Consider the following 16,466-nt stretch of genomic DNA (forward strand, 5'->3'; position numbering starts at 1 on the left):
TTACGCAACACATTAAGGAACCAACACGGGAAAATAATATTTTAGATTTAGTGTTAACTAACAGGGAAACGCAAATTAATGACATCGAAATAGGGAGTGAGCTAGGGAGCAGTGATCACAAAGAAATCAGATTTAGCATAGAATGGAATAGACCAGTAGGAGAAAATTCTGTTAAAGTGCCAGATTTTCGAAAAGCTGATTTTAATAGCCTAAGAAATTTTTTGGGTCAAATTGATTGGAAAGGCTTGGGTATGGGGTGTGGGCCGGTCTTGGAGCGAGACATGAACCCAGCGATAGGTGACTTAAATGGGGATTTCGATGTGGATTCAATATATAACTTATTTAAGAATATTCTAAACAAAGCACAGGAACGTAGTATACCATACAAATTGAATAGATCGTATACTAATGACCCAAAGTGGATAACAAAGAATTTGAAGAACCTTATAGGTAAAAAGAGAGCTTGGTACAAAAGGATTAAAAATGGGGAGGTCACTTTAGAACAGGAATTCGTACAACTGGTTAGAAATGTTAAAAAAGAGATAAGGAAAGCAAAAAGAAACTATGAAGTTCGCATAGCAGGGCAAGCAAAGACAAATCCTAAAGGGTTTTTTCAGTTATATCGTACTAAGACTAGGGAAAGGATAGGTCCATTAAAAACTGAGACAGGTCAAATAACAGATAGTGATGAAGAGATGAGTAGTATTTTTAATAAATATTTTGTATCTGTATTTACTAAAGAGGAACTTAACAATATGCCTTCAGCCGAACAAGTCTATGTGGGTGGGGACGAGGACAGGTTGACGAGTTTAGCAGTTACCAGGGATGATGTTCTTAAACAAATAGTAAAACTCAAACCAAACAAATCCCCAGGGCCGGATGAAGTGTTTGCTAGGGTGCTTAAAGAATGCAAAGAGGAGCTTTGTGACCCACTGTCAACCATATTTAATAAATCAATAGAGTCAGGCAGAGTGCCAGAGTTTTGGAAAGTTGCTAATGTGATACCAGTTTTTAAGAAAGGAGATAGATCACTTGCGTCTAACTATCGACCAATTAGCCTAACGTCTATTGTGGGAAAGTTACTCGAATCTATAATAGCAAATAAAATTCGTCTTCATCTTGAAAAACATAAATTAATAATTGAGTCGCAACATGGTTTTATAAATGGCCGTTCATGTTTAACAAATTTGTTATCTTTTTATTCTAGCATTGTTGAGGCAGTTGATAGTGGTAAGGATTGCGATGTTGTATACCTTGACTTTAGCAAAGCTTTTGATACAGTGCCACATGAAAGACTGATTAAAAAAATAGAGTCTCATGGTATTGGGGGTGCTATATTAAGCTGGATTAGGGCATGGCTATACCAAAGGAAACAGAGAGTTAGTATAAATGGAATCAAGTCAGAGTGGGAAAATGTTGTAAGTGGAGTGCCTCAAGGCTCTGTCCTGGGACCTCTGTTGTTTATAATATATATAAATGATTTAGATTCAGGTTTGAGTAGCAACATTTGCAAATTTGCCGATGATACGAAAATCGGTAGGGAAATTAATTCGGAGGAGGACTCACTATCACTTCAAGTTGATCTAGATAGGGTTTTGAAATGGTCAAAGGATTGGCAGATGCAGTTTAATGCTAATAAATGTAAAGTTCTGAGGTTAGGTAATGATGATAGAGTTACAAGATACGAGCTAGATGGTGTTGTGATTGCGAAGTCGGATTGCGAAAGGGATCTGGGAGTTATGATTAGTAAGAATTTAAAACAAAAGGATCAATGCATAAATGTTCGTAATAAGGCAAATCGGACACTTGGATTTATTAATCGCAGCGTTAGTAACAAGACACCTGGTGTGGTTCTCAAGCTATATCTTGCTCTAGTTAGGCCCCATTTAGATTATGCAGTTCAGTTTTGGTCGCCATATTATAGAATGGATATAAATTCACTTGAACGTGTCCAGCGTAGGATGACTAAGTTAATTCCCCAAATTAGAAATCTTTCATATGAAGAAAGATTAACAAAGCTTAAGTTGCATTCACTGGAAAGGCGAAGAGTTAGGGGTGACATGATAGAGGTTTACAAGTGGATGAATGGACATAACCGGGGGGATATTAATAGGGTATTAAAAGTATCAACACAGGACAGAACACGAAACAATGGATATAAATTGGATAAGTTTAGATTTAGGAAAGACTTGGGTAAATACTGGTTCAGTAACAGGGTTGTTGATTTGTGGAACCAATTGCCGCGTAACATTGTGGAGGTGGGGTCCCTCGATTGTTTCAAGCACGGGTTGGACAAGTATATGAGTGGGATTGGGTGGTTATAGAATAGGAGCTGCCTCGTATGGGCCAATAGGCCTTCTGCAGTTACCTTTGTTCTTATGTTCTTATGTTCTTATGTTCATCCCATAGGTGCTTTGCTTCCATTCTGTCTAAATTTGGTGGCCTATATATTACTCCTATTATAATATTATTTGCTTTTTCGTTTAATTCTATCCAAATAGTTTCTGTGTGTGGCTCTGTTTTGATTCCCTCTTTGAGACTACATTTCAAATTGTCCCTAACATATATGGCTACTCCACCTCCTCGTCTAATATATCTATCTGAGTGAAATAGTTTAAATCCATATATTTGATATTCAGCTAATAGTTCTCTATTTTCTACATTCATCCACGTTTCGGTAAGTGCAATAATATCTATTTTTTCTGTGCAGACAAGAGCATTTAATTCGTTAATTTTATTTCTTAGACTTCTACTGTTAGTGTAATATACCCTAAGTGAATTGTTATTTTGCGGACCTTCTCTTTCCCTGATCGTTTTGCCAATTCCTTTCTCCCACAAACACATACTTTTATTACCTCCTTCCTCCAAATCAATTCCCATACCTCTATCTACTAACAGTTTAAACCCAAACAAACACCTCTAACCACTTCTTCCAACGAGTTCGCAACAGCAACAACCCCAGCTCTCGATAGATGCACCCCATCACGAGCATACATTTCATTTTTTCCGTAGAAGTGTTCCCAGTTGTCTATGAAAGATATTGCATTTGATTTGCAATATCTTTCCAGCCGGCAATTGACACCAAGTGCCCTCGATATCCATTCATTTCCCTGTTACGAGGGAAATGATGGTGTTGAGATTGCGAAGATACAGATACGAGCTAGATGGTGTTGAGATTGCGAAGTCGGATTGCGAAAGGGATCTGGGAGTTATGATTAGTAAGAATTTAAAACAAAAGGATCAATGCATGAATGTTCGTAATAAGGCGAATAGGACACTGGGATTTATTAATCGAAGCGTTAGTAACAAGACACCTGGTGTGGTTCTTAAGCTATATCTTGCTCTGGTTAGGCTCCATTTAGATTATGCAGTTCAGTTTTGGTCGCCGTATTATAGAATGGATATAAATTCACTTGAACGTGTCCAACGTTCAGGTGGTCAGGTGAAGTCACAGTGAGAGGTTGTGTTAACCGGAGCTCCTGAGTGTTGTTATATTATCATAGCAATATGGAAGTTGTAGTTAAGGACCTGGTGACTCTAGTGGGAGCCCTGAGGACAGAGTTGGACTCTCTGCGGGAGGAGGTGCGTCAGCTTAAAAAACAACGAGAAGTAACGAAGGAGGAGACCAGCAGTAAAGGGACCTCGTCTTGGAGAGTTGCGAAAGACAGGGGCCTTAAGAAGACTTTGATTAAGCCGCCTTCAAACGCCATAGCAACTTCAAATTCATTTGACGTTTTGGAGGACGAGTGCTGTGGAGAGACTGTGGATCGCGCAAAAGGGAAAGCAACGAAGAGAAAGGAAGCGCAGGCCCCTCAGAAAGTAAAGGAAGTACCTAAGCAAACATTAGTTGTGGGAGATTCCCAGATAAGGTATTTGGATAGAACGTTTTGTGCTAGAGATAGGGGAAACAGGTTAAGGGTTTGCTATCCCGGAGCTGGCATTGGTGATATTATAAACAACATGAATGATATTATGGCTGGTAATGGGAACAATCCCATTATTTGCATTAGCGTGGGAGGAAATGATGTTGGTCGAGTCAGGAGTGAGGAACTGATTCAGAGGTATAAAACAGCCATAGAGTTAGTTAGGAGCAAGGGAGGAATCCCGATCATATGTGGCATTCTTCCAAGAAAGGGAGTGGGAAATGAATGGATATCGAGGGCACTTGGTGTCAATTGCCGGCTGGAAAGATATTGCAAATCAAATGCAATATCTTTCATAGACAACTGGGAACACTTCTATGGAAGAAATGAAATGTATGCTCGTGATGGGGTGCATCTATCAAGAGCTGGGGTTGTTGCTGTTGCGAACTCGCTAGAAGAAGTGGTTAGAGGTGTTTGTTTGGGTTTAAACTGTTAGTAGATAGAGGTATGGGAATTGATTTGGAGGAAGGAGGTAATAAAAGTATGTGTTTGTGGGAGAAAGGAATTGGCAAAACGATCAGGGAAAGAGAAGGTCCGCAAAATAACAATTCACTTAGGGTATATTACACTAACAGTAGAAGTCTAAGAAATAAAATTAACGAATTAAATGCTCTTGTCTGCACAGAAAAAATAGATATTATTGCACTTACCGAAACGTGGATGAATGTAGAAAATAGAGAACTATTAGCTGAATATCAAATATATGGATTTAAACTATTTCACACAGATAGATATATTAGACGAGGAGGTGGAGTAGCCATATATGTTAGGGACAATTTGAAATGTAGTCTCAAAGAGGGAATCAAAACAGAGCCACACACAGAAACTATTTGGATTGAATTAAACGAAAAAGCTAATAATATTATAATAGGAGTAATATATAGGCCACCAAATTTAGACAGAATGGAAGCAAAGCATCTATGGGATGAAATATCTAGAGCATCTAGATCTAACAGTATTTATGTCATGGGTGACTTTAATTTTAGCGGAATAAACTGGTTGAACAAAACAGGGAATAGTGAAGCAGAAGATTTTCTAGAATTAATTGACGATTGCTTTCTTACGCAACACATTAAGGAACCAACACGGGATAATAATATTTTAGATTTAGTGTTAACTAACAGGGAAACGCAAATTAATGACATCGAAATAGGGACTGAGCTAGGGAGCAGTGATCACAAAGAAATCAGATTTAGCATAGAATGGAATAGACCAGTAGGAGAAAATTCTGTTAAAGTGCCAGATTTTCGAAAAGCTGATTTTAATAGCCTAAGAAATTTTTTGGGTCAAATTGATTGGAAAGGCTTGGGTATGGGGTGTGGGCCGGTCTTGGAGCGAGACATGAACCCAGCGATAGGTGACTTAAATGGGGATTTCGATGTGGATTCAATATATAAATTATTTAAGAATATTCTAAACAAAGCACAGGAACGTAGTATACCATACAAATTGAATAGATCGTATACTAATGACCCAAAGTGGATAACAAAGAATTTGAAGAACCTTATAGGTAAAAAGAGAGCTTGGTACAAAAGGATTAAAAATGGGGAGGTCACTTTAGAACAGGAATTCGTACAACTGGTTAGAAATGTTAAAAAAGAGATAAGGAAAGCAAAAAGAAACTATGAAGTTCGCATAGCAGGGCAAGCAAAGACAAATCCTAAAGGGTTTTTTCAGTTATATCGTACTAAGACTAGGGAAAGGATAGGTCCATTAAAAACTGAGACAGGTCAAATAACAGATAGTGATGAAGTGATGAGTAGTATTTTTAATAAATATTTTGTATCTGTATTTACTAAAGAGGAACTTAACAATATGCCTTCAGCCGAACAAGTCTATGTGGGTGGGGACGAGGACAGGTTGACGAGTTTAGCAGTTACCAGGGAGGATGTTCTTAAACAAATAGTAAAACTCAAACCAAACAAATCCCCAGGGCCGGATGAAGTGTTTGCTAGGGTGCTTAAAGAATGCAAAGAGGAGCTTTGTGACCCACTGTCAACCATATTTAATAAATCAATAGAGTCAGGCAGAGTGCCAGAGTTTTGGAAAGTTGCTAACGTGATACCAGTTTTTAAGAAAGGAGATAGATCACTTGCGTCTAACTATCGACCAATTAGCCTAACGTCTATTGTGGGAAAGTTACTCGAATCTATAATAGCAAATAAAATTCGTCTTCATCTTGAAAAACATAAATTAATAATTGAGTCGCAACATGGTTTTATAAATGGCCGTTCATGTTTAACAAATTTGTTATCTTTTTATTCTAGCATTGTTGAGGCAGTTGATAGTGGTAAGGATTGCGATGTTGTATACCTTGACTTTAGCAAAGCTTTTGATACAGTGCCATATGAAAGACTGATTAAAAAAATAGAGTCTCATGGTATTGGGGGTGCTATATTAAGCTGGATTAGGGCATGGCTATACCAAAGGAAACAGAGAGTTAGTATAAATGGAATCAAGTCAGAGTGGGAAAATGTTGTAAGTGGAGTGCCTCAAGGCTCTGTCCTGGGACCTCTGTTGTTTATAATATATATAAATGATTTAGATTCAGGTTTGAGTAGCAACATTTGCAAATTTGCCGATGATACGAAAATCGGTAGGGAAATTAATTCGGAGGAGGACTCACTATCACTTCAAGTTGATCTAGATAGGGTTTTGAAATGGTCAAAGGATTGGCAGATGCAGTTTAATGCTGATAAATGTAAAGTTCTGAGGTTAGGTAATGATGATAGAGTTACAAGATACGAGCTAGATGGTGTTGTGATTGCGAAGTCGGATTGCGAAAGGGATCTGGGAGTTATGATTAGTAAGAATTTAAAACAAAAGGATCAATGCATAAATGTTCGTAATAAGGCAAATCGGACACTTGGATTTATTAATCGCAGCGTTAGTAACAAGACACCTGGTGTGGTTCTCAAGCTATATCTTGCTCTAGTTAGGCCCCATTTAGATTATGCAGTTCAGTTTTGGTCGCCATATTATAGAATGGATATAAATTCACTTGAACGTGTCCAGCGTAGGATGACTAAGTTAATTCCCCAAATTAGAAATCTTTCATATGAAGAAAGATTAACAAAGCTTAAGTTGCATTCACTGGAAAGGCGAAGAGTTAGGGGTGACATGATAGAGGTTTACAAGTGGATAAATGGACATAACCGGGGGGATATTAATAGGGTATTAAAAGTATCAACACAGGACAGAACACGAAACAATGGATATAAATTGGATAAGTTTAGATTTAGGAAAGACTTGGGTAAATACTGGTTCAGTAACAGGGTTGTTGATTTGTGGAACCAATTGCCGCGTAACATTGTGGAGGTGGGGTCCCTCGATTGTTTCAAGCACGGGTTGGACAAGTATATGAGTGGGATTGGGTGGTTATAGAATAGGAGCTGCCTCGTATGGGCCAATAGGCCTTCTGCAGTTACCTTTGTTCTTATGTTCTTAACGTAGGATGACTAAGTTAATTCCCCAAATTAGAAATCTTTCATATGAAGAAAGATTAACAAAGCTTAAGTTGCATTCACTGGAAAGGCGAAGAGTTAGGGGTGACATGATAGAGGTTTACAAGTGGATGAATGGACATAACAGGGGGGATATTAATAGGGTATTAAAAATATCAACACAAGACAGAACACGAAACAATGGGTATAAATTGGATAAGTTTAGATTTAGGAAAGACTTGGGTAAATACTGGTTCAGTAACAGGGTTGTTGATTTGTGGAACCAATTGCCGCGTAACGTGGTAGAGGTGGTGTCCCTCGATTGTTTCAAGCGCGGGTTGGACAAGTGGGATTGGGTGGTTATAGAATAGGAGCTGCCTCGGATGGGCCAATAGGCCTTCTGCAGTTACCTTTGTTCTTATGTTCTTATGATCCCTTTCGCAATCCGACTTCGCAATCTCAACACCATCTAGCTCGTATCTTGTAACTCTATCATCATTACCTAACATCAGAACTTTACATTTATCAGCATTAAACTGCATCTGCCAATCCTTTGACCATTTCAAAACCCTATCTAGATCAACTTGAAGTGATAGTAAGTCCTCCTCCGAATTAATTTCCCTACCGATTTTCGTATCATCGGCAAATTTGCAAATGTTGCTACTCAAACCTGAATCTAAATCATTTATATATATTATAAACAACAGAGGTCCCAGGACAGAGCCTTGAGGCACTCCACTTACAACATTTTCCCACTCTGACTTGATTCCATTTATACTAACTCTGTTTCCTTTGGTATAGCCATGCCCTAATCCAGCTTAATATAGCACCCCCAATACCATGAGACTCTATCTTTTTAATCAGTCTTTCATGTGGCACTGTATCAAAAGCTTTGCTAAAGTCAGGGGACACAACATCACAATCCTTTCCACTATCAACTGCCTCAACTATGCTAGAATAAAAAGATAACAAATTTGTTAAACATGAACGACCATTTATAAAACCATGTTGCGACTCAATTATTAATTTATGTTTTTCAAGATGAAGACGAATTTTATTTGCTATTATAGATTCGAGTAACTTTCCCACAATAGCCGTTAGGCTAACTGGTTGATAGTTAGACGCAAGTGATCTATCTCCTTTCTTAAAAACTGGTATCACATTAGCAACTTTCCAAAACTCTGGCACTCTGCCTGACTCTATTGATTTATTAAATATGGTTGACAGTGGGTCACAAAGCTCCCCTTTGCATTCTTTAAGCACCCTGGCAAACACTTCATCCGGCCCTGGGGATTTGTTTGGTTTGAGTTTTACTATTTGTTTAAAAACATCCTCCCTGGTAACTGCTAAACTCGTCAACCTGTCCTCGTCCCCACCCACATAGACTTGTTTGGCTGAAGGCATATTGTTAAGTTCCTCTTTAGTAAATACAGATACAAAATATTTATTAAAATTACTACTCATCTCTTCATCACTATCTGTTATTTGACCTGTCTCAGTTTTTAATGGACCTATCCTTTCCCTAGTCTTAAGAACATAAGAACATAAGAACAAAGGCAACTGCAGAAGGCCTGTTGGCCCATACGAGGCAGCTCCTATTCTATAACCACCCAATCCCACTCATATACTTGTCCAACCCGTGCTTGAAACAATCGAGGGACCCCACCTCCACAATGTTACGCGGCAATTGGTTCCACAAATCAACAACCCTGTTACTGAACCAGTATTTACCCAAGTCTTTCCTAAATCTAAACTTATCCAATTTATATCCATTGTTTCGTGTTCTGTCCTGTGATGATACTTTTAATACCCTATTAATATCCCCCCGGTCTTAGCACGATATAACTGAAAAAACCCTTTAGGTTTTTGTCTTTAGTCTTTGCTTGCCCTGCTATGCGAACTTCATAGTTTCTTTTTGCTTTCCTTATCTCTTTTTTAACATTTCTAACCAGTTGTACGAATTCCAGTTCTAAAGTGACCTCCCCATTTTTAATCCTTTTGTACCAAACTCTCTTTATACCTATAAGGTTCTTCAAATTCTTTGTTATCCACTTTGGGTCATTAGTATTCGATCTATTCAATTTGTATGGTATACTACGTTCCTGTGCTTTGTTTAGAATATTCTTAAATAAGTTATATATTGAATCCACATCGAAATCCCCATTTCCGTCACCTATCACTGGGTTCATGTCTCGCTCCAAGACCTGCCCCAACCCCATACCCAGGACTTTCCAATCAATTTGACCCAAAAAATTTCTTTGGCTATTAAAATCAGCTTTTCGAAAATCTGGCACTTTAACAGAATTTTCTCCCACAGGTCTATTCCATTCTATGCTAAATCTGATTTCTTTGTGATCACTGTTCCCTAGCTCACTCCCTATTTCGATGTCATTAATTTGTGTTTCCCTGTTAGTTAACACTAAATCTAAAATATTATTTTCCCGCGTTGGTTCCTTAATGTGTTGCGTAAGAAAGCAATCGTCAATTAATTGTAGAAAATCTTCTGCTTCACTATTTCCTGTTTTGTTCACCCAGTTTATTCCACTAAAATTAAAGTCACCCATGACGTAAATACTGTTAGATCTAGATGCCCTAGATATTTCATCCCATAGATGCTTTGCTTCCATTCTGTCTAAATTTGGTGGCCTATATATAACTCCTATTATAATATTATTTGCTTTTTCGTATAATTCTATCCAAATAGTTTCTGTGTGGCTCAGTTTTGATTCCCTCTTTGAGACTACATTTCAAATTGTCCCTAACATATATGGCTACTCCCCCTCCTCGTCTAATATATCTATTTGTGTGAAATAGTTTAAATCCATTTATTTGATATTCAGATAATAGTTCTCTATTTTCTACATTCATCCACGTTTCGGTAAGTGCAATAATATCTATTTTTTTCTGTGCAGACAAGAGCATTTAATTCGTTAATTTTATTTCTTAGACTTCTACTGTTAGTGTAATATACCCTAAGTGAATTGTTATTTTGAGGCCCTTCTCTTTCCCTGATCATTTTGCCAATTCCTTTCTCCCACAAACACATACTTTTATTATCTCCTTCCTCCAAATCAATTCCCATACCTCTATCTACTACCATTTTAAACCCAAACATACACCTCTAACCACTTCTTCCAATGAGTTCGCAACAACAACCCCAGCTCTCGATAGATGCACCCCATCTATCTGTGTACCTAATACTTTATACATTTCAGGTGTAGCAATTTGTGACTGTTAGGTTGACTTTAGATTACATAGGTGTTTTATGCGCAAATGTCGGAAAATCCGACACCATTTAATAATCATACAGATAATAGCTGTATTGTATAAACAAGTTACCCATAGAAAACGTAACTTGTAGTGGAATTACCGCCTATAGAAAACGGGATATCATCACCACATACTATTATAAATTCACCAGCTATTCTGCTGGGAATTATTCTTAAATACATTAGTCTTTGGACTTTACCATCATAAAAACATCTCATATAAATTAACTTAATTATCAATATTAAAGTAGAGTAAATGTGACCTTTCTATCACTTTCTGTCATCTGGACAATGTAAGCCAGGCGTCAGGAGTGAGGAAGGTGGGGCAGCCATTGTTGATACTTAGACCTGAGAGGCTCACGGGAGCAAATTCGGCTCCTGTTAATTTTACTTGGACGAAGTGTTATGGAAACCAAAGGTGTACCATTATAAACACGCTGTCAACAAATCAGGTTAAGTGTTCTATCCGAAACCCGTTTAACTTTCATTTATGGCCAGTAATGTCATTATATCGGGTGGCCCGGTTAGAGCACGACATAGCCTCATACTAAAGGTAATTAAGCCAGGTCTTCATTGTTCCATGTACAGTGTTTCTCTGATATACCTGTCATATATAGGATTCTGGCTTTACAGCTAGCGCCCTTTTAACAGGTCAAGACGAGGAAGCATGCTTTGTGCATCAGTTACCAGGGTGATGGAAGCTACCTCAAAGAGGGAAAATGTGGTGTCTACAACCTAGTTATACCTGGTGGACTAAGACCTGCTGTACTATAAGATAAGGAACCTCTTCAATGTATGTAGTCTAATACTGTAGTTTGATTGGCTGCATATATATAACTTAAATTAATATAAACCCCCCCCCTAATGTGTAGAGGATCGATTTATGAGATTATGAAATTATTGCAGAAATACAGTCCACTTATCATTATACAAATTGCTATCGAAGTATATAAATTAATGTAAATATAAATTCTATATAAACTCATATAAATTAAATAAATATAAATCTCACAGGTCGGTTCCCACAGCAAATTCATACTCGTAATGGTTTGTCTAATAATCTTTGCTATATCCTGTGTTTTCCACCTTATTCTCGTTCTTACAGAAGAGTTTCTCACTCAGACAGATCACCCCCTTGGGTACTCTGGTAATTTGGTCTGTCTCCGGGCTATTACGCTCAAATCTTTACATTCCAAATGTAGGAAGACGTACCGGACTTTAGTTCCTTTCGCATCTAGGACTTCACTGTATCTTTGGCTCCCGTACAACAGTTCTTGTCAGTACTGACACTCTGCACCCCTACGCATAACTCCCTTAAGGTCAGAGATCATAATACTTACCCAGATAGGGAGTTTACCATTCTTTTCCAGAGAACAAAGAATTGTAACTCTAAGTATTACCAAGTCTTAATAGGACACCTCTTGCCCTTATCATTGTCATTTGTAAAGTACCGGGTATAGAAATTCTTACATCCCTTTGTACTGCCTCGAAACATTTTGTTTCACTGTTCATGATTTAATTACTCCATTTAATTCTTATAATCTTATCTTACCTTATTATAATTGTAATTCCACACAGGATAGTTAAAGTTGACAGTCTTGCCACGTCATTTTGTCAATCTACCAACTCGTACATTGGTTCACTTGCAGAAGGAGATTCTCTATATTTTGCTTGTCTTTAATTCATTCACAAAATTTAAACTCGCAGCATTCCGTCATAACCCAGAAGATGAAGTAGGAACACTGATCCGTGCTACAAAGGCGGAACTGCTGACTCTCACTATTGAATAACACCTTTTTCCTCCTCATGGAGCCACTAAAACTGACCTCCATAATATGATTCTAGATTTCCTGGTAGACAACGACCGATTCACATCGCCGGCGCACGAACAATATTTAATTGCAGATAAGGCCGCTCTGACAGCCATAAAGTTGAAGATATAGTTATCCAACATAGAACGTGAACGACAGAAGGAAGCTCTTCAGGTAGGAGAACGGGAAGCAGAAGCAGCCCTCCAAAAAGAACAACTTGAACTTAAACTCCAAATCGCTGAACAACGAGTTGCATTGGAACGTTAACGTGACCAAGAGAGACTAGAGCTCCGACGTCAAGAGCTTGTCTTTGAAACCTCCCACCTCACTCATCGCCAGGAAACAGAAGCTAAACTCCCGGTACATTTCAATGTTTCTCACGCCATTAAGTTAATGCCGCCTTTTGTAGAAACTGAGGTGGATGCATTATTTACCTCATTTGAGGCTCTAGCTAACCAACTCAGCTGACCTCAGGATCAGTGGTCTGTACTTCTCAAATCTCATTTGACAGGTAGAGCTACCTTGATCCTCAGCTCTCTAGCTACAGAGACTGACTATCTTGTGTTGAAACAGGTAGTGCTTGATGCCTACCTTCTATCAGAAGAGAGTTACATAAGTAGATTTAGGAACAACATCAAGTCTAGTGCTACTACGTATTTAGAATTCGCTTAAAATAAAAAAAGATATCTCATGAAGTGGCTGGAATCAGCCCAAATCAACACCTTTGCAGATCTCCTCAACCTCATCTTGATGGAAGAATTCCTTCGTCGTATTCCTACTCCTATACGTCGCTTCCTTTCAGACAAAGGAGAGACCGACCTTACTAAGTGTGCACAGCTGGATGACACCTATAGACTAATTCACCGATCGTCATCAGACACATCTCCCAGTACGTCATCTTGGTCCAGTCCTGCTATAGTGAGTTCTGCTGATGTGGACTACTCCTTATACTGTGGATACTGCAACGTGTATGGGCATTCCATAAAAATGTGTACCAATCTACATTTCCATAAAAATGTGTACCAATCTTGCGTCTAACTATCGACCAATTAGCCTAACGTCTATTGTGGGAAAGTTACACGAATCTATAATAGCAAATAAAATTCGTCTTCATCTTGAAAAACATAAATTAATAATTGAGTCGCAACATGGTTTTATAAATGGCCGTTCATGTTTAACAAATGTGTTATCTTTTTATTCTAGCATTGTTGAGGCAGGTGATAGTGGTAAGGATTGCGATGTTGTGTACCTTGACTTTAGCAAAGCTTTTGATACAGTGCCACATGAAAGACTGATCAAAAAGATAGAGTCTCATGGTATTGGGGGTGCTATATTAAGCTGGATTAGGGCATGGCTATACCAAAGAAAACAGAGAGTTAGTATAAATGGAGTCAAGTCAGAGTGGGAAAATGTTGTAAGTGGGGTGCCTCAGGGCTCTGTCCTGGGACCTCTGTTGTTTATAATATATGTAAATGATTTAGATTCAGGTTTGAGTAGCAACATTTGCAAATTTGCCGATGATACGAAAATCGGTAAGGAAATTAATTCGGAGGAGGACTTACTATCACTTCAAGTTGATCTAGATAGGGTTTTGAACCTAATTTAAGATAATTTCTACCCAATATACCCAAAATAATTTGTTACATAGCTCAGCCAAAGACCATTTTAGCCAAGTTTTCACATATTCCAACCTACCCTACATAGCCTTACCTATCCCTGACCTAGCAGATTTGATTAAAGTTTGGGAAATTTAAGCTATCGCCACCAAATTGGAGACAATTTCCACCAAATATGCCTAAATGTTGTGTATCATAGCACAGCCAAAACCCATTTTACCCACATTTTCACCAATTCCATCTAAACCTGGACCCAACCTCTGATGTGACATATACTCAGAGAAGTGATGTTTTTTTGGATATGAACCTAAATGCCCGTGCCTAACCTGCAAGAGTCTTGGAGCTTTGTTGAATATTTTATCTATTTTTCTTCGAAAACTGAAGTTTTGGATATGAACCTATCCGCACTGTGCCTAACCTGCTAGGTTCTTTGTTGAACAGTGTAACCATATTCATAGAAAAGTGATGTTTTGGATATGGACCTAACAGCCCCTCTCCTTTAAAACTTGGAACTGTGTTCAATATTGTAAATATAGTGTTGGGTAGGTGTTTTGTTTTTACACATCAACCCAACCGTCCTGGACCTAACCTCCCTTCATCTAACTTCAAATTTATCGTAAATATGGGAGGAACGTGTTGTTTGTGCATCAACCAAACCGTCCTGGACCTAACCTCCCTTCATCTAACTTCAAATTTATCGTAAATATGGAAGGAACGTGTTGTTTGTGCATCAACCCAACCGTCCTCGACCTAACCTCCATTTATCAAACTTCAAATTTATCATAAATATGGGAGGACCGTGTTATTTGTGCATCAACCCTGCCGTCCTGGGCCTAACCTCCCTTTATCTAACTTCAAATTTATTGTATATATGGGAAGAAGGTGTTGTTTATGCATCAACCCAACCTCCCTGGACCTAACCTCTGATACACGAATCTTGGTTCAATATTGCATCATACTTGTAGCATTTTTTTTTCACATAATTCAACCATCCTCAACCTAACCTCTATTACCTGGGGAAGGGAGGTTAATGGAAAATATGATAATAATGGGAATTTTCTCTACATCAGTTCAACTCAACCATCCTTAACCTAACCTTAGTTAGAAAGGGATATAACTCACCAAAACTATTTAATTACCATTTACCCAATTTTCCTTATCCTAACCTATAACTAAAGGGTTTAGACCCCCCTTTACCTCGAAATTATACTACAGTACCCCATAGGAGGTTGATGCATAATCTGGAGAAACAGGCTGGAGAAACTGGTACCGTACTCCAGTGGATAAGGGAGTACCTAAGCAATAGGAAGCAAAGAGTTACAATAAGGGGTGAAGCCTCAAATTGGCGTGAAGTCCCAAGTGGAGTCCCACAGGGCTCTGTACTCAGACCTATCCTGTTTCTGATATACGTAAATGATCTCCCTGGGGGTATAAAATCATTCCTCTCAATGTTTGTTGACGATACCAAAATTATGAGGAGGATTTAGACAGAGGAGGACAGCTTGAAGCTTCAAGAAGATCTGGACAAGCTGTAGGAATTTTCGAACAAATGGTTGTTAGAATTTAACCCAAGCAAATGTAATGTAATGAAGATAGGTGTAAGGACCAGGACACCAGACACAAGGTATCATTTGGGAGATAAAATTCTTCAAGAGTCAGAGAGAAAGATTTGGGGATTGATATCACGACAGACCTGTCTCCTGAAGCCCATATCAAGAGAATAACATCAGTGGCATATGCTAGGTTAGCCAATATAAGAACGGACTTTAGAATCTTGTGTGAGGAACCATACAGAACTTTATATACCACGTATGTCAGACCAATCCAGGATTTTGTGGCTCCAGTGTGGAGTTCATATCTACTCAAGCATAAGACTAAATTGGAAAAGTTTCAAAAGTATGTCACTAAACTAGTACCCGAACTGAGGGGTATGAGCTACGAGGAGAGACTATGGGAATTAAACCTCAAGTCACTGGGAGGTAGAAGAGTTATGGGGGACATGATCTCTACATACAAGATTCTCAAATGAATAGATAGGGTAGATAAAGATAGACTATTTAATGCATGGGGCACACACACACTATGGGACACAGGTGGAAATTGAGTGCCTAAATGAGCCATAGAATCATTAGAAAGATTTTTGTCTGAGTAGTTGACAAATGGAATGCATTAAGAAGTGATGTTGTGGAGGCTGACTCCATACACAGTTTCAAGTGTAGATATGATAGAGCCCAATAGGCTCAGGAACCTGTACATCTGATGACTGACAGTTGAGAGGCGGGACCAAAAAGCCAGAGATCAATCCCGCAGTCACAACTAGGTAAGTACAACTAGGTAAGTACACACACACACACACATATGAAGTACTTGTACTTAATTTTAATTAGAAAAGTTTTAAATCATC

At 38.4% G+C, this 16,466-nt stretch overlaps 1 protein-coding gene across 1 annotated transcript in view; it reads right to left on the bottom strand.

The window, feature by feature from the left end:
• LOC138358186 (26S proteasome non-ATPase regulatory subunit 10-like) overlaps window positions 1–16,466 on the bottom strand; it is a 64,388-nt gene that overhangs the window by 22,601 nt on the left and 25,321 nt on the right. The gene's annotated exons all lie outside the window — the stretch shown is intronic.

This window comes from Procambarus clarkii, chromosome 82 (assembly GCF_040958095.1).
Source record: "Procambarus clarkii isolate CNS0578487 chromosome 82, FALCON_Pclarkii_2.0, whole genome shotgun sequence".
Taxonomy (NCBI): Eukaryota; Metazoa; Arthropoda; class Malacostraca; order Decapoda; family Cambaridae; genus Procambarus; species Procambarus clarkii.